This window comes from Petaurus breviceps, unplaced genomic scaffold (genome assembly GCF_028583685.1).
Source record: "Petaurus breviceps papuanus isolate PSGF00001 unplaced genomic scaffold, PetGlider_PUasm1.0 126, whole genome shotgun sequence".
Classification (NCBI taxonomy): domain Eukaryota; kingdom Metazoa; phylum Chordata; class Mammalia; order Diprotodontia; family Petauridae; genus Petaurus; species Petaurus breviceps.
In genome coordinates, this window is record NW_027185655.1 from 83,535,118 (window position 1) to 83,559,227 (window position 24,110).

The following is a 24,110-nucleotide window of genomic DNA, read 5'->3' on the forward strand; positions in this document are numbered from 1 at the left end:
CCGGGGAAATTTTTTGTGTGTGTAATACGCAGTACGCTGCCGCAATACGGCAGTACGTTGCAGCAGAACGTGGTGACGTAATGGCTGCTGAGCTGGCAGCACGTTCCCGCTGTCCCCAACGTAAGGTTGTGGTGGGGAGCGGAATGGCGTCATTACGCTAGAAGCTGGCGCTTCTGGGAAAGAGGGCAATGAGTCGGTGGTTTTTTAGAGGCCTGACTACTATGCTGTAAAACGCTTTTGTAGCTTATTTCACCATTTTTTTTCTGATGCCGCTATATTGACAGTGTGTACCTTTCTTTCAGAATCTATAGAGAAGAGCAGCGGTGTCCAATGGGATCTTGGAAGGTTGCCGGGAGTGTGGAGATCGGTAGGCCGCCTTTTTCCAGCGACCCCTCTTACGCAGAATGGGTGGGATGCTATTGCCTAGGAAACGTAAATATGGACGCTTAGCAGGGGAAGCTGAGAAGTGCTTACGTGGTGAGGGCAGCACTTTCTGGTTCCCTGTCAGGGCATCATTCCGGCCACAGGTATGTCAGCGACCACAAAATGAATACTTATTGAACGGTTATTCTGTGCCCAGCTTTGCACTGGGGAGGGGAGGGAGATATTCAAGAGGCGCATAAAGACATGATTCTTGGGTAATTGAAGTAATGATACTGGAAAAGCGAAAATTATGCTGTGTAGAATATAATGGTGGGGTGGTCCTTAGGAGCTAAGAAAAAGGGCTTCAGAGAGTTTCTTGGAGTAGTAAACAGTTGGGTTTTTTTGTTTTGTTTTCCCTATGCAAATTGTTTCTTAGCCAAAAGATTTTAAAGAATGGCTAGATTTGGGAAAGATGGGGAGAGCTGGGTTATTTTGGGTAAAGAAAAATATCCTAAGCAAAGGCAGGACCAATATAGCACATTCATGAAACCTACTGGAGTGAAGGCTTCCTGTTGGGAAATAGTAGTAAATAAAGCTGTCTAGCCATCTATGGATGGGTTGGGCAAGGTTATTAAAAAACCTAGAAAGTTATGAAGGGGTGGTTAGACTTGATGCATTTGCAGCAGGTTATTACAAGTTATTGTACAGGATGAGTGACTAAATGCCTCTTTCATAATAGATAATTGAAATTTCTGTTCTACCAAAATGTATGAAATTTTAGGCACTAGGGGATTATAAGCTAATGGAGCAATAGGTAAAATAAGAATAGAATAAAAATTCAAGTTCTCTAAGGAAATTATTGTTTGTATGAGTTAATGAATGATGAATTGGAAAATTGCTTCTGACAAAAGGATTGTTGTTTGGATTAGAGGAGAGACTGGATGGTGGATAGTTCTAAGATTGACAGTGAAAGCAAATAGGATCACTTAAAATTGGACTTCTGAAGCAAAGAAAAACTATTTCTTGTTCATTGTGAATTCCCTTTCCTTCTTTCCCAAATGGTCTCAAAAATAGACAGCTGTAAAGGGGATAAGAGGACATTGAAAAAGAAAAATTGAGTTTTGAAGAGTAACTATTGATGCTTGTTGTAAAGGTATCAAATTTGTTAATACTGGAGATAAAACTGCTGTTCAGTGCTATAGATGTTTATCAAAAGTAACAAAGCAGTGATTAAAGATTTACATGTGACTAAATCAGCCTTTGCAATCCCTGAGGAAGAATAATTTCTATAAGCAAAGACTTTGTTATATTACACCTGCTTTAAAGTTAACTATATCCTTCTTTGGTATGTCTTGGGTTTTTAGATCAATCTGGCTTATGTCACCCATTGAGAAAGATAAGTAAATCAACAGTCTTCTAAAAACCTCCAGAATATAGGTATTTTGTTCCTCATTCATTAGCATAGATGATTTGAATCAATCAATTGATCAGTGGTCACTGGTTGATTAGCATAGATAATTTAAAAGACTCAAATAGATTTAAGTGAAAGCAGTGAATACAAAAGAATTCTAATGTTTATTTTAGTGTGAGTAAGGCATCTTAAGAAAAAAATACTATTTACAGTTAAGAACTTAAATGGGGGCTTGATATCTGTGTGTTGATTTAAGGTAAAAAAAACTGCTGTGTCCTCATTTGGGTCCTAAGGCCCTAGAGTATATGAAATTTGTCATCCTTACTCTTCATCTTGCCTTTAAAGGTAAAAAAAGAAAAAGAATGATTGATGTTTTGGGGGCATTTATTAAGGGGGGAAAGTATATTGGATGCTTTATAAAAATACATGTAATGCAACAGGCAGATACTTGTTGCTGGATCTTGGGAGACACACAAGGATGTGGTTCCTGTCCTCAAAGAATTTATAGCCTAGTAGTGGAATAAAATGTCATAGGTAACTATAATACAAATTGTTGCCTGATATTACTGTATTATAGAGTTACAAAACAAAATGCTATGTGTAATATGAGGGGAAAAGATGGTAGTGGAGGAGGTGATATTTGAGTTGAGTCTTAAAATATGCAGAAAATTCAATTTGGCAAAGAAAGGGAAGGTATGCTTTGAAGAAGAAAGACAAAATAGAGGATATATTTTAAAGTCATGACTGTTAAGGAGACTGTTGCTTAAGGTGGTAAAGCTAATAAATGGTAGAGTCTTGGAGTTCAGTATGAGGAATTTAAACAATGGAAGTCATCAAAGGTTTTCAAGTGTGAGAATGACTTGAGCAGAAATCTTTTAAAGATTTATCTAGCAACCAGGTATTATATGGATTGGAGAAAGGGCAGACTATTCAGAGCCTGTTATACTCATTAAGGCATGAAAAATGGTGGGGGAAATAAAAAAGAAAGGATGAATTCAAGAGCTGTTTCACTAGTAGAATTAGTAAAATTTTTGTGGAGAGCTAGAAAAGGGATAGTCAACGATTTGCCTCAGTGTTGAAGCTATGACTTCATGCATAGGGGTTGAACTAGAAACTGAACTTTGCCCCACCCTGATTTTCCTTTTTCTTTGGCAATTTGTGGTTTTCATGTATGGTATGTGTTAAAATTGTTCTATATGTTTTAAAGCGAATATTTAATGGAAGATGCTTATAAACCATGTTACTATAATTCTAGAACTCCAGCAGTAATAAAGGTGGTAATACAAGATTTCTTAATAGGAAGAGAAGTTAAGTCTTTCAGGAACCCCTGCATAGATCATTGATCCTTATATAACTCAAGTCATTTGGGCAGAGCTCCACTAGAGTGTACCCTAGTTCCGAACCTCCCATCGGTAGGAACAACTGTTTTACTCTTTGGCATTGAATACTGCAAAATATTGTGCAACATTTGCTAGACATATATTTCTGTAATAATGGATTGTCCATGTGTAGAGATAATAATGGTTGGTTAATCACATTCTATCCTTAAATAATGTTTGCGATTTTTTTTCTTCAGATGGAGACTATTTGTTGGGGATAATTGTAGATGGGGTTATTACTCAGATGGAGTTGGTTTTAGAGAGCCTCTGAGGTTCTTTACTACTATGAAGGTCTCTGATTCTATATTAAACATAGTCATTATTTGTATCTTTTAAGACTTTGTATAGTATATATTGAGAGGAAAAGCATATGTGGAATCAAGGGACCCAAGATGGAGGCAGAGATGAAGACTGTGGGGGCGTTAGAGTGTTTACCAACTGTCTGCATGAAATTCAGGAGAGGGCGACATGGGAACCTGACATGCATATATATGTGCTTATGTAACCAACTGCAGTGCCACTTGTTTCTTACCAGCAAGTCCTTACCTAACCCTTTTACCTATTCCCTTATACCAAAATCCTCAATCCCCAAAGCCACCAAGGCAGATATTATACATTTCTTAAATCACATTTCATAGTTTGCAAAGATTTTAAAAACTATGTTTCAAACCTCTTATTGCAAGTTATTTCATCTTATTACCATTTACCAACTGCATAGCGCAGAATGAAAATGTGCCAAATAACAGCTATTTTTCTGGATACTGTTCCTTTCCCATGGTTAAAAGCAACAAGTTTATAAATGAATATTTGCTTAATTTTAATTTATTTACAGTTTACATCTGAAATATTTCCCTTCCTCTTTTCCACATTTGTTAACAGAGTTCTTAGAACTCTGCCTTTCCATTGTTGTCCATATTTCATATTTGCAATTATATGAATGGAATTTTTTAAAAAGGTTTTACTTTTAATAAAAAATAAGATAGAAGTTGTATAAAGGCAAGCCATCAGTGGAACATCTTCAAGAATTAGATTATTATTATATAGATGTCAACATTTATTGCCCTTGAAAGAAATATTTTAAAACAAATGCTTTGTTCTTGCCAAAGACGACCATTTTGAAAGCAGTTGATCAGATTTGTAAAAGGAAGACCAAAGAAGGGTTTATGCAATAAATACTTTGTCTTTCTGTAGTTGTCCAATAAAGTGTATTTAGCTGAAGACCATGCTTTGCACATAAGGAGGCACTTTAATAAATGCTTCTTGTATTTAATTAAATGTCTAAATCCAAGTAAATTGATAAATGTGTTCCAGCAACTATTTTTGTCTATAATTTGTATCCATTTGCTACTGGATTAATGTTTCACATTTGATAGATGCAATGTATTAATCACCTCTTAAAATAGTTTAATTTTTTTGTTTTGAATTTTGACCCCTACAAAATTGTTGTAGTTTAGATTAACCACTATGCTGCTCTCTATATTGTGACTGTATTAAAACTCATTTTCAAGAAAACCATATTTGTAAATAAGCAGATTAGCCCCACCTAAGTACTGGGGAGGTGATGATCTATTTAGTATTTGTAAACAGATAATACAGAAGGGTAAAAGATAAGCACATATTTACAATCTTACTGGATTTACTGGATACATTTAGGTAAACAAATCTACATTTTTTTACCTGTATTTTAAGATCCTATACATATAAGGTCCAAATTCCTCAAATTTTACTGATCTAGAAAGTTCATATGAAAATATTTGCAAAAATCCATTTTATTTTTGGAACTAATATTGGTGGTACTGTGTTTACTAACCCCCAAACAATTTTGATTTTATTCAAATTTTATATTAAAGCCTCTGAAAAAGATCTTCCCAGTTTAAAGATTTGAATTGCCTGTGACTTGCAAAGCCATGATCACTAAAGCTGTCTGTGACGTGAACCTGCAAGCATGTCCTTCTCAAATTTGTATCCTACTCCTTTTATTGATCTACATGGTCTCCCTAATTGCCAAAAGAAGAAAATGGGTTGCCCAAGAAAATACTTCACCAATTTCTTTTCCCATATGCTTATTAGAAGAGTTCAGTCTCTGAACACCGTTAAAAGCACCAAAATATTTTTTAAAAACTAAACAAAAGCAGGGATTATGTTTTTTTTTCTTTTTAGGCAATTACACCTTAATACGGACATACAAAATCTTTCAGGAAGAAGACATTGGGAACTCGTTCTCATTTAGGTAGGTATTTTCTGCCCATCTGCAAATCACCAAAATCAGTATTGGGGGATAAATTATATTGCTTAGTTAGTTCTTACCTGGATGTTTACAAATGGAATTTATATGCATGTTTATGATTAGCAATATCATTTAGCCTTTACTCTGGAGCTATGAGTGTTTAAAGAATTGAGGGCTCAGAAACCACGCACAAAAAAAGGCCCTAGGCCCTGATTTCAGTGGTCTTTATTTTCTTTCTTCTGCAGCCGTGGCTTAGTAACCATTCCATATTCTTTGCCCTAAACTAATAATGTTGAATTCAGTTGATTGTATTCTCCCAGCAGGTAAAAGTTAATGTGCTCTTGTGCTGTTTGGATGATTAGTGTTGAGGAAAATAAATGGTTCTTCCATTAGTTTAAACTGATGTATTCCTTGGGAGTATGATACATATAATACTTTGAAATTAAAACACTTAAAGATATAGTTACACTATATTAATGTAATTAACTGTATGCTCACATAACATAACATTGAGTACTTCCTATAGTATAACTGATACAGTTTCATATCAGTATATTAGAATATATAGACTAGGGGTGGCTAGGTGGCACAGTGAGTAGAGCACCGGCGCTGGAGTCAGGAGGACCTGGGTTCAAATCTGGCCTCAGACACTTGACACTTACTAGCTGTGTGACCTTGGGCAAGTCGCTTAACCTAAATTGCCCTACCTTCCCCCCTCCAAAAAAAAAAAAAGGAATATATAGACTATGAAAGTCTGAAATTACAGGCTCAGATAGTCAGAATTGGAAGGTACCATTTGATGCCCTCTAACACTGCCTAGCTCCTAAATCTATGATCCTATGACATTGGCTTTTGTTGGGCTGGCCTTGTAGACCAAGACTGACTCATCTGCCTCATCATTTGACAGCTTATAAAACAGAAACATAGAAAGGTGAAGTCAGTTATTCAGTATCACACAGCTGGTGGAACTCATGTCAGATACTCTGATTCCCAGCACAGCAGTCATTCCACTATGTCATATTTAAGCTTTCAGTAAGCTCTTTTGGGGTCCCCTCCCACACACACATCATTTGAAATGTCCTGTACATGCAGATTATATCTTCAAACTTATTTTTTCTTAATTAAAAAGTTAACTTTATAGCTAACATCTTAATTTCAAAAAATATATATTTTTACAAAATTATTGCATCTGTCTTTGTATTACTCTCAAATAACATGTTATTCATTAAATTCAACATGTATTAAATATGTATACACACATAACACTTTGATAATTGTTGGAAATATAGAAATTACCAACACAGTCCTTGCTCTTAAGAAGCTTAAAATAAAAAAAAAGAAGAAGCTTAAAATCTAGTAGGGTGCATGAAATCTACACAAATAATTGTAATATAAATCTTTTTCTTATTTTGGGGGAGGAAGGGGTTCAGACTTGTGATTTTATTGGAGTAGGGAATTATTTGTGAGCAAATTCCCTCTACTCACACACATGCTCGACACCTCTTCAGTAATTTGCTGTCCTTGAGAGTTGCCTGGGGGCACTAAGAGGCTAAATGAATTGGCCAGGATCAATGAGTTAGTATGTTATCAGAGCTGGAACTTGGACTCAGGTCTTACTGATTCCAAGGCTCGCACTTGAATATGTAGGGGAGAGGTAAATGTGGCATTAAAAAAATGTAGTAGAACAGGTTACATATTGTTTTTAGGGGAGCAGTATAAAGAGAGGCATCAAAGATAAGATATTTGAACTAGATTTTATAGAAAAAGAATTATTTAAAAAGATAGGATTGTATATGTACATGTTGGTATTGGAGGGATGAATGGCGATTCATTTCAAACATGGGGGCGTTTGGGGGAGAATACAGGTTAAGACCAGAAAATAATTCAGTTTGTTGGAAGCATAGAAAACAGGAAAGGGCAGTAATGTGAAGAAAGGCAAGATGGAACCAGATTGTGGAGGTCCTTGAATCCCAAGCTAAGGAGAACAAATAATGTTCAGTAAACCCTGAGAAACCAACAAAGTTGTTTAGCAAAGGAAGATGGTAGGAGGCTAATAGTGTAAGAAAGAGGTGGTGGGGAACTAAAGGAGGATGATAGTGGTGACAGTCAAAAGGAGGGGATGAATGAGAAAGAGAGGTAAGGGAGAAAATCAGTAGTACTTAGCAACTGATTATATGGTATGGGCAGGAAAGGGAATGGTAAGGAAGATGAGAAAGTCAAAATTTGTTCAGGGGTCTGTTATTCCCCAAGATGCACTTAATAGTACAGAGGCACAAAAGGAGGTTTTCCAGGGTTGAAATTATGAAGAAGTGAACAGTGGAGTGTCAAAGGGTGTAGGGATTAAAAAATGGAGTAGAGTTCCTGAATAAAATGACTTGAGCATAGCTAGAACAGCTAGATGGACCAGGAAAATAGAACATTGAAAGGAACTGGAAGACATGGCAAGTTCAAAAGGAATGAGGATGTGGAAGGTAGAAGGATAAGACACTGACTGGTCAGAGAACGAAATCTGAGAATTCTATAATGTTGAGGTTCATTAGTTTTGAAATGACTGCAAATGACGTTCAGTAAATAACTGAAATACAGCAAAGATAGAGGTCAGTAAAAATTGAAGAGGTTAGGGAACAGAAAGGCTGAAGTGTTCTAGGGGTCTTTAATATGGATAGTAAAGTCATCTAGGATGATAGCATAGCACAGGGAAAAGAGTTTTTGAAGCAGGTAAGAAAGTGGCTTGTAGGTTAGTTGGTAGCACTGACAAAGATCAGAAGAATGGCTTAAAAGTTTGAACTTTAGAGGAAAATAGGTTTTTCAGTGTTGGTGACTGAGTAGTGGCATCTTGTTTGGAGGGGAGCAGTATGAAGAAAGGCATCTGAAAATGGCAGTGGGAGAGTTATTCCTCCTTCTGGCACAATGAAGCAAGGGAAATAGGAGTGGTCAGCATTGGACAGTATGTTCAAGGATTCCCTAGTGGAAAAGTCAGGTTTTGCTTAATCCCCAAAAGGAGAAGGAGCATAAGAGGAAGAATCTGAGAATAAAATGGAGTCTGTTGTTGAAAGTAGAATAGGTGTTGCAGAAGGGGATGGGGAATATAGAAAGGTTTGCTGAGATGGGTCATGATATTACTGTTAGGGAGAAGCAATGGGGAAAAGGACTTGTATCTATTGGGATAAGAGAGATGAAAGGAGTAGAAGATAGGAGGTAAGCTGGAGGGATTTGTTAGCCACAGAAAAGGAAGAGTCATGGGTAAGCAGTAAATCAGTTTCACAGTTCTAATCAGGCTGTTCATATGATGGAGCCTTCACTAATCAATCCTGCAGGTGGCTACCAGTGGTTTGATTGCAGCCGGGAGAGCCAGTGATTTGGACTCTGAAATAGGAGCTGAATTGGTCCTATACCTTCAGGAATGGCTTCTCCAGGTAACTGACAAGTTATTGATTGTACCTTGGCAGGACTAAACATTTTGACTCCTACGGAGGAGTATTTATCTATAGGCTTTTTTAAAAGACTGAAAAGAAGCATTACTTAAGAGCTTTAAAACTTAAGTTACTGTATTTGTGTAAACAGCAGACCAAAATATTGAATCTTAGTCAATGCAGATACTGTGCCATCATTTGGATCCAGATCTGTCACCCATCCCATATATTTTGGGCGCTTGAGTCCAAACTAGGGGCAAATTAAATGGGGTCTAGAGCACAACATGCAATAAGATATAATAAGAGAAGTATTTTAATATAATTCAAAAGATCTGTGATATCTCAGTGTATGGGTTCTCCCTCTAGTGATATGAGTTGTAATGCCATCTGTGCTTTAATAGATGGCTTGATGAGCCATTATGGCCCCGGGCGGGGGGGTGGCACCTGGTAGCCCATCTTTCTGAGGGGAACCTCTTGGAATTTAGTTAATTCTCAAAATTACATTAGCTCATATTCAAAGCTTTTTACTTGGTAGGACCTTCCTGAGCTTTTTTTTTTTTCCTGGCACAATCTTCAAGAATCCAGGGTCTGATACCTAATGAAGGGTCTAAATATTAATATTTATAAATGCCTTTGTTTTTGACACTTCCATCTCGTGTGTTAAAAACACATGGCAGAATACAATTTTCGAATTTTGTTTGGAGTATTTGTTTACCTTGGCTCATCTTTGTTAAGAATTCATGCTTTTGCCCATAAAACAGCCCTTTCCATTCAAAGATTTGGATTCAGTTCCTGATCCATGCTAGTATGAGAAGAGTTCCTTTTATTTCCCCATCTACTTGAAACAATCATAGAGACCTATCATGATCAGTACTGAGATTATCCAGTTTTGCCAGTCAAAAGGGATATTTTAATATAGAGGAACAGCATAAAGAACTGGCCTTGGGACCTGGAAGCCCTGGTTTCATTTCCTGTCTCTGATACATACTTGCTCAGTGGTCCTGGCCAAATCCCTTTGCCTCTCAGTGCTCCAGGCATTTAAGACTGATAAGTACCAGAGAAGGGGCTGACTGGTATTTTTAGGGGAGTTTTCTCCTCTGAGAGTTCTTGATACCAATAAAATCAGAGCCAGTTCCTATCTCTAGTCCCTTTTTAATATAGTATAAAATATATATTAAAGACCATTGAAACTTTATGGTCAGAAGCAATGGTTTTACAAATCTTTTTTCTAGAAAATTAAGTCAGTATTCTTGAATCATTAAACAATTGCCTTTAATGACTAAAAAAAATAGTTATTGATAACGTGGAACATGAACTGTACACATTCACAAGGGGAGAAAATAATTACAGATGTTTTTAAGTCTCACTAGTATTGATCATTTTTAGGAAAACTAGTTCAGGTATCAATAATAGAGTTAAGGTTAGTAACTGTGGAGTAAATGAGGAGAACCAAAGAGTTGTATTTAAGCCTTAAAAGGCATGTTGGAATTCTGGCAATCTTTAAGGTTTAAAAGAATTTCCATAGATTGCAATAACATATCAGTACAATGTCAACAAGTCAATACAAGTCAAATCTAAAATATTCTACTCCAGTATTTATTTCTTTGGAATTACGATAAACTTATACAATTGTTATCCTGCTGAAGTATATATATGGAAACATGTCAAGCAACAAAAAGTTGGTTAGTAAATCTTGCTAAATTGGGGGAAAGCTTTGGAAATTTGGGAAGTATTCGATTCATCCCTTAAGAATTTCTTTGTTATGGGTGGCTAGGTGGCGCAATGAGTAAAGTGCTGGCCCCAGAGTCAGGAGGACCTGGGTTTGGTTCTGGCCTTAGACACTTAACACCCATACAAAATAACTAGCCGTGTAACCTTGGGCAAGTTACTTAACCCCAATTGCCCTCCAAAAGGCAAAAAAAAAAAAATTTCTTTGTTATTTGTATGCTGACAAGTGCCCAGTTTACTCTTTCTGACACATTCCTAAGTAATCCATAAAAAGGATAATGAATAATTAAGGAAAACTCATAGTGACTTTAAATAAGCACAAAAGAATTGAAAGTATTATGAATATCATTCTCTTTCCATCAGCACAATATTAAGTTCTCTTAATGTCACCACTATCCTAGTCACCAAGGCTAGAAATGGGAAAATCATCTTTGACTCTTCCCTCTCCTTCAACCCTACATCAGTTTGTTCTTTCCCTTACACCCTAATTTACGTTTTCAAAACCTTTCACCTGCATTATAATAGTAGCCACTTCACCAGTTTTCCTGTCACCAACTTCTGCATCCTTTTTGCCAAAATTATTTTCCCAATGTAAATGAATGAAAAGATAATTCTCCTGTTCATAAAGCTTCAGTGGATTTCCACTGCCTATTTGAATATAACACAAAATAGAGCTGGGCATTTAAGGCTCCCATTAGGTTCCAGCCTTATTTTCCTTATTCCCCATTGCATAATCCATATTCTAACCAATACCTATTCTCTGATCTCAAATGACTCTTCCCTATGTCCATTTCTATGCGAGTGCTATTCTCTATAGTACATCTCCCATCTAGTAAAATCATTTTCCTACTACTACTCTAGGTTTAGTTCAGGTGCGACTCCCTCCATGACACCTTCCTAGATTTCTGCGACTAGAAGTGATCCCTCCCTCTCCTTCCCTCTCTCTTTCATGGAATTCTCATATATCTCCAATAAACTTAAAGCTATTCTAACTTAATGCTATAGTTACATGAGTACAGGTTTCATCTCCATATGAGTTTATAAGTTTGTTAAAGGTGGGAAGTATGTCATTTTAATATAGATGCCTTGCACATAGTAAGTATTTAATAAATTAGTTTTGCTTTGACTCAGATAGATATGAAGAAATATGAGTATTTCTCGACATGTAATTTACTATAGTTACAGCTTTAAAAAAAAGCATGTTAAAAGGATACTAACTAAAAAGATGAGTGTTTTGTTAGATGTACTTTTTTGTATATACATGTTCATCTCTTCACTTTGTAATTTATTGATTCAACAAATCTTTATTACTATTTTTCTTTGATTGTTAAAAGCAGTCATTTGATGGCTCAGGAATATTAACTCCATTTTCTAGAAAAAGACGACTTATAAAGCCATTTCTTGGACTTTTATGTTTGCCAACTCTTTCCTCTGTTTATAAAAAAGAAGAAAAGAACCATTCTTGACCCCTAATGTGATACAGTCTATGTGTTATTAAATATCTGTATTAATTGGAAAAGTCCTGGATAGTTTGAGTACTGTTTACAGTTATCGACACAACATCATTAAAAAGCTGTGGTTGTTTCAAGTGGAGTGGGTAATACTGGAAAATCTTTTTAAGTCTGCAAAGAGAGCAGAAAATGGTTCCATATCTTTTCAATGAAAAAGTGCTAGTTTATGGGTGAAAGTATGGATTTCTTAAATTGCATCCCACTTTACGTTCTTGTCCTGGAACATGGAAGGCTTTTACTTTATTTGACTTATCACAAATGATACTTACATGATATGAACTGTGAAATAATATATATCTATTATTGAGTCATTTTATTAATAAATCATCTTTATTGAAAGATTATAATGAGTGTTTCTACTATATAGAAATAGGAACTTGGAATTCAAAATTCTGATCATTTATTATATACATATATGCTATTATATTATAGCTGCTATAAATATGAGGTTAGGAATTAATATATTAATACATCTAAATTCATTAATTCAGTGTATATATTTGTAAATTTTATCTAGTAAATCTAATGGCAGCAGTCCATCAGTGGCAATCTGATATAAAAATAGAACATAGTTTATCATACTTAAACAGTGAGCCTGATAATTGTACCAATGAAAAGAGAGTAAAATAGTAAAACTTTGAAGGTGAATTATCATTTTAGGTCAGCTGCATGTCATAGAGTTAAAGTAAAGTTGATTTCTAAATAGGATCCTATTTGGGTGAGACAAAAAAAATTCCAGTTGCATAGTGAAGCACTTTTTTTTAGCTTTTACAAACGCATAGAAATACATAAACCCAAGTCATTGTTACTTCCACACATGCCTGTTTTCAAGCACTTCGTATGAGGGCTTGTGGTAGATAAAGGTGGGAACTAAATGGGGCTCCTACCATCCTCTAACTACCATTTGACTTTCCCTTCTTGCACTCGCTCCAAACCATCCACTACTTCAAACTATGTGGAGGGAGAAGAGGAGTGAAGGATGAAAAGGTAAGGTGGGAAGGCAAGGGTGAGGGAGGGAAAGGTAGAAAATGGGTTTTTGTGAGGGCTTTTACTCTGATGAATTGGAAGACTAGAATAAAGAGTCACAGAAGAAGCTGAAGAACTCTGTGTCCTCATTTATCTTCACTTCCTTTGCTCCAGTCTCAGATGAAGAAGTGGCCCTCCTCTTTGCCAAGGCTCATAACCCTGACGCTTGTGGCCTTGATATCCCATTCCTTCTGGTCTCCTCTGGGGCCTTGCTATATCAGTGATTCTCTCTCATCTTAATGTCTTCCTCTCTTAGCTCTTTCCTGAAAACAAATATACTCAGGTTTTTCCTATCCTTCAAAACAAACAAGCAACAACCTTCCCTTGATCCTTTCGTCCCCTCAAGATGTCCCACATCTCTCTCTCCTTCACTGCTAATCATACAGAAAGATTAGCATGCACTTGCTGCCTCCACTACCTTGCCATCCACTTCCTTTAAAATCTGGTTTCTGACTTCACTTGATACTGAAATTGCTTTCTCCATCATCACCAAAAACCTCCTACTTGGCAAATCCAGTGGCCTTTCCTCAGTCCTCATCTTTCTTAACTGTTCTGTAGCATTTGAAGCGCAAGGACATGGATCTGAAATGTGAAGGACCCTCGGAGTCCATCTAATTCAGCTCCCTCATTTGACACATAAAGATATGCCCAGGAAAGCTATCTCTACAGCTTATTATCCTTGTAATCTTACACAGCGCTTCAGCCTATTATCTGTAAAATGAAGGAGATGGACTAGAATGGGCACTTGGAAGTTCTAGATCTTGTGATTCCTCCTACAACCCCAGGTTAGGGGTTGGCAGTGGCCTACTGCAGTAAATCCTTATTGCCTACAGTTTCTTCTTGTCTCCGCCCTCACACTACTTCCAAAATAATTTTTCTGATGGATAGCTCTAAGAGTACTGTGTGGATGTGACCATTTCTTCTCTTGTGGAAAAACCTTTCCATGTTTTAGGAGAGGTAGTAGACTACCAATACATAATGAGGTAATTGTCAGACACAATTCCTGTGTTGGTTTGTTTTGATTATTTTCATTTTTTGTTAGGAGGGAAGGTTTTCTGGGGGTGGGGTTTTTGGAAAGTGACAGCAATGTAAAATAAAGCATCAATAAAACATTTAAAAAACCTTTCATTGTTTCCCTATTGCCTTTAGGATTAAATAAAATTGCTGTACCTTGATGTGTAATAAGCTCTCCACAATCTGGCTCCAACCTCTCTTTCCAGACTTATTTCATATCAGTTCTACATTTCAGTTAGCTTGAACTACTAACTGATCATCAATTTCATTCTGTACTCTTCTACATTTTATACATTTTTGCACTCCATCCCTCATGCCTCAAATGTACTTCCTCAATTTCAGTTCATTTTAAATATAATAAGTACTACTATGGCATTGTGATAGGCACTGAGAATACAAAGACAAAAATTAAGCCCTCCCTTCAAAGAGCTTGTATCTACTGAGTTTCTAGTTACTGAAATCCTTATCTTCCTTTAAGAAGGCAGTTCAGGTTCTACCTCCATGAAGATTTCCCTTCAAATGAATTGAGTCTCACTATCCTTCAATTTCCCTAGAGCATTTTGTCAAAACCTCTCCTTTACTCCTTTCACAATTTACTTTTTGTCATGTTTATTTTTCCCCTCTTAACACTTCCCTTACCCCAGAGGAGATTCTGTGCTATTTGATAGACTCAAAAACATTCAGAATTGGAAGGAACCTCAAGAGTCCATTTGGTTAGATCTACAGCCCACATAAGAACCATTTCCTACAGTTTAATCATCCAGCCTTAACTTGAAGATTTCTGCTGATCAGGAAACTGCTATACCTCCAAAAACAGTTCATTCCACTTTTGGATATTACTAATCATTAGAAAATTTTTCTTATACTGAGCCAAAATTTGCCTGTACAACTAATACCCATTGCTTCTATTTCTTACATCTGTTCAATAACATCTTACTAGATTTGGCTTATTGTACTAAACAATGACTTTCTTGTACAGTGCGTTATTACTCTGAATTAGGGCTATTCACTGAAGCAGTCTGAATAGGGGCTATTTTTGTGAATCAGAGTTTTAATAAGAGGAGATTTGATTGGTTTCTCCAATCACATTTGACAGAAGCATTTCCACATGAGAAATTGACATTCACACTTGAGAGGGGAAAAGGAGAAAATTCATACGTAAGATTTTCCTGTCCAGATGAGATTTATTGAGAGATATGCTTTACAGTGAATGGAGGCTTTAGGATGGGCTCATGAGCTCATAGATATAAAGCTGAAGGGGACCTCAGAGACTATCTAGTCCAACTACATCTTTACAGGTGAGGAAACTGAAGCTCAGGATGGTTAAATAACTTGCTTAAGGTCACATGCATTCTAAAGACGAGGCAGGATTTGAATCCAAGCTTTTCTAACTCCACAACCAGTGCTTTTTTTGCCACTTTCAAAAGGATGGTTCTGTCTCTTTGTTCAAATAAGATGGCTTTAAAGCTTTCCTCTTTTGTATCAGAAAAGCCCTATCTCTAATATATTGTATTGCTCCCAAGGGCTTTAGTGTGCTGGTTGGTGAAGAAGATGTCATCTGTTGCTACCTCTTCCAGCTATGGTCTTTGTGATCTTGGAACATTCTAATGGTTGATGGAAATGAGATAAGATTGGAATACTACCCAATTCCCCAAACTACTTGACTTCTGCTAGCAATGGAAAAGGAAAAAAAAAAACTCGTATCTTTTCAATAATCCCAGATACTATAAGGTCACTTGGGCCCTCATACAACATTTATTTATGAAACTATAATTACAGAGACAAAGTGGGTGAGGGTGGGGCATCTCAATTGGTTATGTAAGTGCAAGCAGAAGAGCAAGAATTGTAGCTTCATAAGAGTCAGTACTATACTAGCCAGTCAGTATTGGATATGAGCATTCCCAGAGACTTCCATCTTTTAATTGCCTACCATTTGCCAGGGAGATGGCCTTAGATTCTTAAAGAGATAAAAGATCCCTTTGATGTAGGTACTTACAGATTCTACAAGGGAAGGGGTAACTAAACTTCTAGGGTTCCAAGTTCCCAACACAAGTGAAAAACACAAACATTTTCTAGCAAGCACTATCAATGAATATCAATTGTTCAGAGGAAGAATGACAGAAAAATATCAAGTTACATTATCGAAGCAGTATTCATCAAGACGAGTAACTCTTAAAAAAAAAGATTAATGGAATAGTCTAAACAAGAAATAATTTTTAAAAACATAGCCTAGAGTTTGACAACCAAAGAGCTCATCCAAAACTTAATGAAACAGGATAAATTACTTGAGGGGAAGAATACCTTTTTGAAAAGAACTGTTGGGAAAACTGGAAGTAATTTGACACAGATTAGATCTAGAGTAGACCAACATCTTACACTCTAATTCAAAATAGATATATATGACCTGACTTTACAATGACTAACTATATATAAAAATTAGAGGAGAGCAGGTACTATAGATAAGAAAGAAATTCCTAAAGAGAAAAAAAAAGTCATAAAAGACAAAATAGATAATTTTGACTACATAAAATGTAAACCACTTGGATGAATAAAATCAGTAAACAGCACTGAAGACCCTTGTGCAATACATCAACTCTGTTAAGAAAAATTTCAAAGTATAAATGACCACAATGAAACTAAAATTTAATAATAATTAAGTTATTTAGTGCCATCCCAAGCAAACTGCCAAAGAATTATAAAGAGACAGCTAGGTGGTACAGTGGGTTGAAAGCTGGACCTGGAGTCAGGAAGACCCAAATTCAAATGTGGCCACTCATTTGTGTGTGTTAACTTCTCTCTGTTTCCTCATCTGTAAATTGGAAATAATAATAGCAACTGCCTCCCAAAGTTGTGATGATAAAGCAAACTAAAGGTTGTGAAGCATTTTGGAAACTTTAAAATATTATTTAATTTCTAGTTGTTAGTAAAGCAGGAAAAATAGTAACAAAATTTAGAGGAACAAAAGATCAAGCATCTTGAGGAAATAATAGGAAAAAAAAATTGGGCCTAGCAATATCAGATCTCAAATTAACTATAAAGCAGTAATCATTAAAAATATTTGGTCCTGGTTAATAAATAGGTTGATCAGTGAAACAGGTTAATTACACAATGTGTAGAAGCATATTAACTCAGTAGCACAAAGTTCAGTAACCCCAAAGACCCCACTTCTGGGGTAAGGACTAATTATTTAGCAAAAATTGTTAGAAAAACTAGAAAGCAGCCTGGCAGAAATTAGATATAGATCCACATATCACACCAACCACCAAACGAATATATAACTTAGAAATAAAAGATATGATTGACAAATTAGAGGAACAGAGATAAACTTTTGCGGATTTATGAATAGTAGAGTTCTTTGCCAAATGGGATAGAGAAGATGATAGAAGATAAAATAGACGGTTGTTATTACTCAATATTAAAAAGTCCACAAAGAAAACCAGTGGAAAAAAAGTGTGTAGTAAGTTCCTTTGATAAATACCTCCTAACCCAAGATATATAAGGAATTAATTCAACTTTATAAGAACAAGAGGCATTCCCCACAAAATAATTGGTCAAAGGGTATGAAGGGTCAGTTTTCAGAGGAATAAATTTAAGCAATCAACAATCATAAGAAAAAATGTTTAAAATCACTAATAATTAGAGAAGTGTAAATTAAAGCAACTCTGATATTCTACCTTATATCCATCAGATTGGCCAAGATTCCAGCAAAAGTCAATTGTTGGAGGGACTGTGGGAAAACAAAAACAGTAACTCATAGTTGGAGTTATGAATTGCTTTCAGCATTCTGGAAAATATGGAACTATGCTCTGTCCCTCCCCTGAAGTCACTAAACTGTTCATATCCTTTGACCAAACAATACCACTAGTAGGCCTACAACCAATGATGTGCTGGAGCCAGGTTAAACTGGCTTGTGAAAACCAATTGCTAAATTCAGTGAGCAATTACATCTCAGATGTAATGCTGTTTCACTGTTTCTTCTGTTTTACTGATCAACCTATTTATTAATCAGGACCAAGTATTTTTGATGATTACTGCTTTATAGTTAATTTGAGATCTAATATTGCTAGGCCCAATTTTTTTTTCCTATTATTTCCTCAAGATGCTTGATCTTTTGTTCCTCTAAATTTTGTTACTATTTTTCCTGCTTTACTAACTAGAAATTAATGCCAAATGCTACAAATTGGAACTTGATTTATTGTTTTGTTGATGGTTTAGAGGGATGGAAAAAATGTTAATAATGAAGATTAAACTTTTAAAAATGTGTCATGCATACATGTTTGTTTGAGAAACAATTGTTAAACATTTATCAGCATACCCCTGCCTATAGCCCATAAAGGAGAAAAAAGATCCATAGGTACACAAATATTTATAGCAACCCCATTTGTTATAGTAAAGAATGGGAACTAAGGGGAGAAGATGTCCATCAGTTGGGGTATGCCTAACAAATGATCATATATGTATGGTAATGCATCATAAGAAATGGTGAAATGGATAATCTTAAAGAGATAAATGGAGACTTGTATAAACTAGTAAAGAGCAAAGTGAACAGAACTAGGTGAACAATTCATAAAAAACAGTACTATAAAGAAAAGCAACTTTCAAAGACTTAAGAACTCTAATCAATGCAATCATCAACCAATATTCCAGAAGTCTAATGATGAAGCACATAATGACTAAAAATTGATGGTTCCAAGACAGAGCATGAAACATAGTTTTGGACAAGAATAATGTGGGAATTTGTTTTGCTTAATTGTGCTATAAGCTCTTCTCCCCCCCCCCCCCCCGGGGGAATTGATGGGAGGGTGATAAAGGCTAGAGATAGGGTACCAAAAAAAAAAAAGAAAAAATAATAATTAGCAAGTACATGACAAATCTGTAGTTTCATATACAATCCTTGTGTATGTGGAAATGCCTATTTTATGTTTAAATTCCAGATTTTTAAAAATAAAAATAATGATAAGAAAAACAAAAACAACTCTGAGACTTTACCTCAGATAATGTAAACATGACAAAATAGCAAACATGACAAAATATGAGAACAGTAAATGTTGGAGGAACTGGGGGGGGAAGCATGGGAAGATAGGCATATAGATGCATTTCTGGTTGAGTTATGCATTCTGGACAACAATTTTAATTTATGCAATAAAAACAACGAAATAATCTGTTCCTTTGGGTCCAGAAGTCCTACTACTAGACATCCTGGAAGGAAGTAAAAGACAAATAAAAATTCACTATATGCCAATATAAAGCAACATACTCTGGTAGCTAGAAACTGGAGACAAAGTGGGTAGCTATCAATTGGTTAATGACTGAAAAAACACAGTAATATGAATGTTATAAAATATTACTGTGCAGCATGGGATTACAAATCTGAAGAATTCAGAGAAACATGAAGATTTGTATGAACTGATGCAGAACAAAAGTTGAATGAAGAGAATAATTTACACAATGACAAGTACAATGAAAATAAAGGTATTGCTTAAAAGAACAATCAAACTGAGTTACTAAAAAACCCAGTGAAGGTTCTGAAAAACAGATAATGAAATATACTTCTTTGTAAATATGTTTTTTTTTTTTTTTGGTGAAGTGTGAATTGGCCTAACCATTCTTCAAAATAATTGGAATTGTGCAAATAAAATAAGCAAAATTACCATTTGCTTTGACCCAGAGATTCTACTCCACATTTAATCCAAGGCACTCCTTTAAAAAAGGATCCACATACCCCAAATTATTTATACCAGCCTTTTTGTGGTATCCTCCCCCCCCCAAAAAAAAAAACACAGGAACAAAATAGATGCCCATCAATTGGGGAAACAAATTGTGGTGCAAAAATAGGAATATTATTACACTACAAAAATAGGAATATATGAGAAACAATTATAATGAATAAAAAGAAATATGGAAGGATTTATATGAAGTGATACAAATTGAAATAAGCAGGGCAAGGAAAACAATATGACTACAATGTACATTTAAAAAGCAGCCACAAAACAATTAAAAGTGTTGTAAAAAAGAAAAAAAAAACAGACCCCAAAGAAGAGATATGAGAAGGCACCCCTCCCTATTCCTTTATAGAGGTCAGGGTCCAAGACTGTTAAACACTGCATTTATTGCCAGATTTATTTCAATACTATTTTTTTTAACTCTTTAAAAACAAATGATCCGGGCGGCCATGTAGCACAGTGAGTAAGAGCACCGGCTCCAGTGTTGGGATGACCTGGAGATCGAGTCCTGGGCTCAGACACTCAGCACCACACCCAGAAATAACTGGCTGTGTAACCTTGAGCAAGTTACTTAACCCCGATTTGTTTAAAAATAGAAATAAAAACAAATGATTGGTTATGAAGGCTAACTGTCCAAGAGGGAGTGGGGAACTTGGGGAGATCTAGGTAATGTCAAAACAAAATATATCAATAAAAATATTTTATGAATCATATTTCCCCCTTTGTGGCAGAAAGACTGGGGCTTAGGACAGCTTGCAGTATGCTGTCACTATTGTTTTTGATTATTGTTCTTTGTCACAAGAAATGATTCATTCCAGAGAGGAGATAATATAAAAGGATACCAATAAAACTTATTTTTTTAAAGAAAAAGTGTGTTTACTCTGGAATGACATTTCTAGAAGAAGCCATGTTGGTTTAGGGGGATCATTACTTTCCAAGTATTCACAACCCCTATAATAATATAGTCTAGAATTTTACTTGGAATAAATAATTTGTAGATGCTTTCCCTGTGGGCCAAGGAATATGTTACTTTTCATGTTTATATACCTGCTAAGCCTAATGCTTACACATATAGTAGGTATTTAATGTTTATTGAATTGAAAATACTGCTCCTTTCTCTCTACTGCAAAAACTTTTCCAACCCCATGATTATATTGTGATTCTAAAAGAAGAAATGTTTCAAGGAGCACAGGATTTTCCTGAATTTTGCATTTCTAAAAACAAAAATAATATGTGAATAGCAGTTATAGTCTTTGTATGGTGGGTAATGACATGTATCTGAGCAGTAGCATATTTTTCCACTTCTGAAACACTAGTCCTTTAGCTAGTATTAATGTAGGATCCTGGTTGCCTGGTATGATATAAAAGGTAGTAAAAGAGAGGATTGTTTTCTCCTCTTTTACAAGAGGGCATGCCCTCCATTTAAAAGGGTCTTGATGATAAAATTTGAAGTGTAGGATAAGAGCTTTTCAGTATCTCAGGTAGCTTGGGATGTGGAACGTCTGTCATTTCCTACTGCTATTTTAGGGCCATACAAAGTAGTTTCAGTAGTGGGGCAAAGTACTATCCTGAAGACACAGAAAACTGGAATCTTATTCCCAATTTTGACTGGTTATGTGATCCTAAATAAGTCACTTTGGATTTCTCAGTTTCAGTTTTCTCATCTATAAATGATATTACCAGATAATTTCTTAAATTCCTTCAATGTATTATTCTCTGATTGTGTGAAAAGACATCATCCAGTCAATTGCCCCATTGTAGTTTAGAATTTAAATCACGGCTATGCCAGTGGAGCAAAAGCTTATTTTACTAAGCTAGAAAGGCCAGGAAATGAGAATGTATAATCTGTCCAAGGATCAGCATAGCTAACTTTTGAAAGGACAGAAGGTTGGTCATGTCTCCAAGTAGCTAACCACATAACTTATGACTACTATTAGGTCATAGAGAGATTGTGGGCACTATTGTAGAAGTAGTGCCCACATAGTGATGAAATGCCAATTTATAAATGCCCCTCTAAACACAAAGGGAAAAAATCAACCCTTTATGCCTATGATGGCTTATGAAGTTTATTAGATAGATATTCCCTTATTAAGAATGTTAATCTGTTTTTTTTATTCCCTGAATTTAACTAGAAAGGGTATCTTCAATGTATCCTGTACTTCTTTTGAATTTTTCATGAATTTAAAATGTAAAAATTCTTTTTCTATTTTCTAGCTTTCCAGAAATTGTTCATAGCAATATATATATTTTCAATTTGTATCATTCCATCCTAGCCCATAATTTATACAAATACATATGTATTTACAAAATGTGTATATATTCTGATTTATTGCCTATTATAGTGTTTTTCAACAAATACAAGTTACCAAATATTTGTTATAAATATGTAGTTCCAAATAGAACATAATTCAGGCAGTCCTCAACTTATTTTATACTGCTGTATTTGGTATTTAGCCAATTATGCCCATGTTATCAAATTACAGCAAGCACAGTACACAGTGAATTTAGGTCCCTTAAGTATGTTCCTAACATGTTATGTTTAAGACACCCCCTGGCTATCAAACTCAGTATGGCATCACAGCTTCTGTTTTACACTGAACCCCAGAATGGCTCAGCAGTATATTCTATGGACTTCAGGCCTCTTCGCTCAAGTAGCAGAGGAAGGGGGTAAAGGTAAACTGAATTAAATGAGTGAAATAGAGATTTATTGAGGGTATTAAGGAAAAGAAGATGATCCTATTAAGTAATGAGTTGTTTTGGATGTTGGGGTATAATCTCTAAAGGCAATCTCTAAAAAGACATTAAAAATGTTTTGAACAATAATATCACTATTTGAATAATTATCCCCCCCAGGGAGAATTTAGATTTATAAGTTTTTATATATTTGTTTAAAAAAAATCTGTCATCTCATTACTTTATAGCCACAAATTCTTTAAAATGGCTGATAAAACTCTCACTCAATCTTCAAGTGAGAGTTGCAATTCATTGTTGGAAGACAAAATGCAACACTTGAGAAATATTAACATTAGATTTTTGTGGACTCAAGATCAAGCTCAGTATTGTGGGTCTTTATGTTTGGCTACCATTTAAACCCAAACTTTGGGACTTGTGAAGTCAAAAGGTAGTGATGAATAAATATCAAAGGATGAAAATGTCAGACTAAATAAGGATTAGTCCAGGCATTTTAGAGATAAGTATGCTTGTATAACATGAGTGTAGTCAGAGAATAACTCAAGAAAGCTTTTCCCAGAACTACATAACAAGTAGCACTTATGCTTTCCTATAGGAAATATAGGGGTTTTTTTTTTCTAATAATGTCAATATGGACATTAGGTTCACAGAAGAGTGAAGGCCCTCTTATAAAATCCTCAAAGGTGCCTATTTAAGAATAAATCCCTCTTCCATATGTGAATGTGACGGCTCTGCTCATTGTTCTTTCACATTCTAATTTATTGTTTTTGATACTGTAATTCAAATTTGATTCAAACTTTGAGACTTATGAAGCCAGACATTAAGTATGTACTACGTGTAAAGTACTGTGCTAGGTGCTGGGAATACAAGCATAAAATAAACAATTGGCTGTTAAAGATTACAAGATTGAGAGCTAGAGGAGATGTTGAAGATCTAGTTCAAACCCTTGTTTTACATGAGGAAACTGAGGTCCACAAAAGTTATGACTTGCTCATAATCAAGAATTTTAAATATATTAAATGCATTTTATGTGCTTAGTTATAATTTTGCCTTATCTTATTTATATATACTTTATGTGTATAGGAGTACTTTTGGATTTTTTTTTCTTTTTGGAGGGCAGTTGGGGTTAAGTGACTTGCCCAAGGTCACATGGCTGTTTTTTGTGTTTTCTCAGGCCACTTTGAACTTGGGTCCTCCTGACTCCAGGGCCGCGTTCCACTCACTGCTCCACCCAGCCGCCCCATGTATAGGGTATTTTTAAAACAATATTCATAGGTGACTATAATTTGGGGACTGATTTTGATAAAACATTGGGTAGCAGGTCTTCACTCAGAAATAATCTTTTTTCTACCATTTTCATGGGAAAATTATGTTTTACATAATTTCAACTTCTGTTACCTTTTCTAAGAACATAAAGTGACAAAAGGACTACCTGTATTTATTTGAAAAATACAACTAATGTGAATATGCTGTATTAAATGGGACTTGGTTTTGGTTTTTAAGAGCACACTAATATTTGAGACTTTAACCAAAGCTGGATAGTAAAAAACACCCAAAGGTCAAGTTTAGTAAGCAATACACACACACACACACACACACACACACACACACACACACACACACA

At 35.4% G+C, this 24,110-nt stretch overlaps 1 protein-coding gene across 39 annotated transcripts in view; it reads left to right on the forward strand.

The window, feature by feature from the left end:
* Positions 1-94: 94 nt before the first annotated feature.
* NPY5R (neuropeptide Y receptor Y5) overlaps positions 95-24,110 on the forward strand; it is a 175,749-nt gene continuing 151,733 nt past the window's right edge. For 7 of the 39 annotated variants that reach the window (XM_069097511.1, XM_069097513.1, XM_069097530.1 and 4 more), the window contains exons 1-3: positions 101-527; positions 5,314-5,383; positions 8,698-8,796. The gene's annotated coding sequence lies outside the window, so the exon portion shown is untranslated. Of the gene's footprint in view, positions 528-5,313; positions 5,384-8,697; positions 8,797-12,993; positions 13,020-24,110 lie in introns of all 39 variants that reach the window. The other 32 variants (XR_011170176.1, XR_011170196.1, XR_011170198.1 and 29 more) reach the window with 17 other exon arrangements.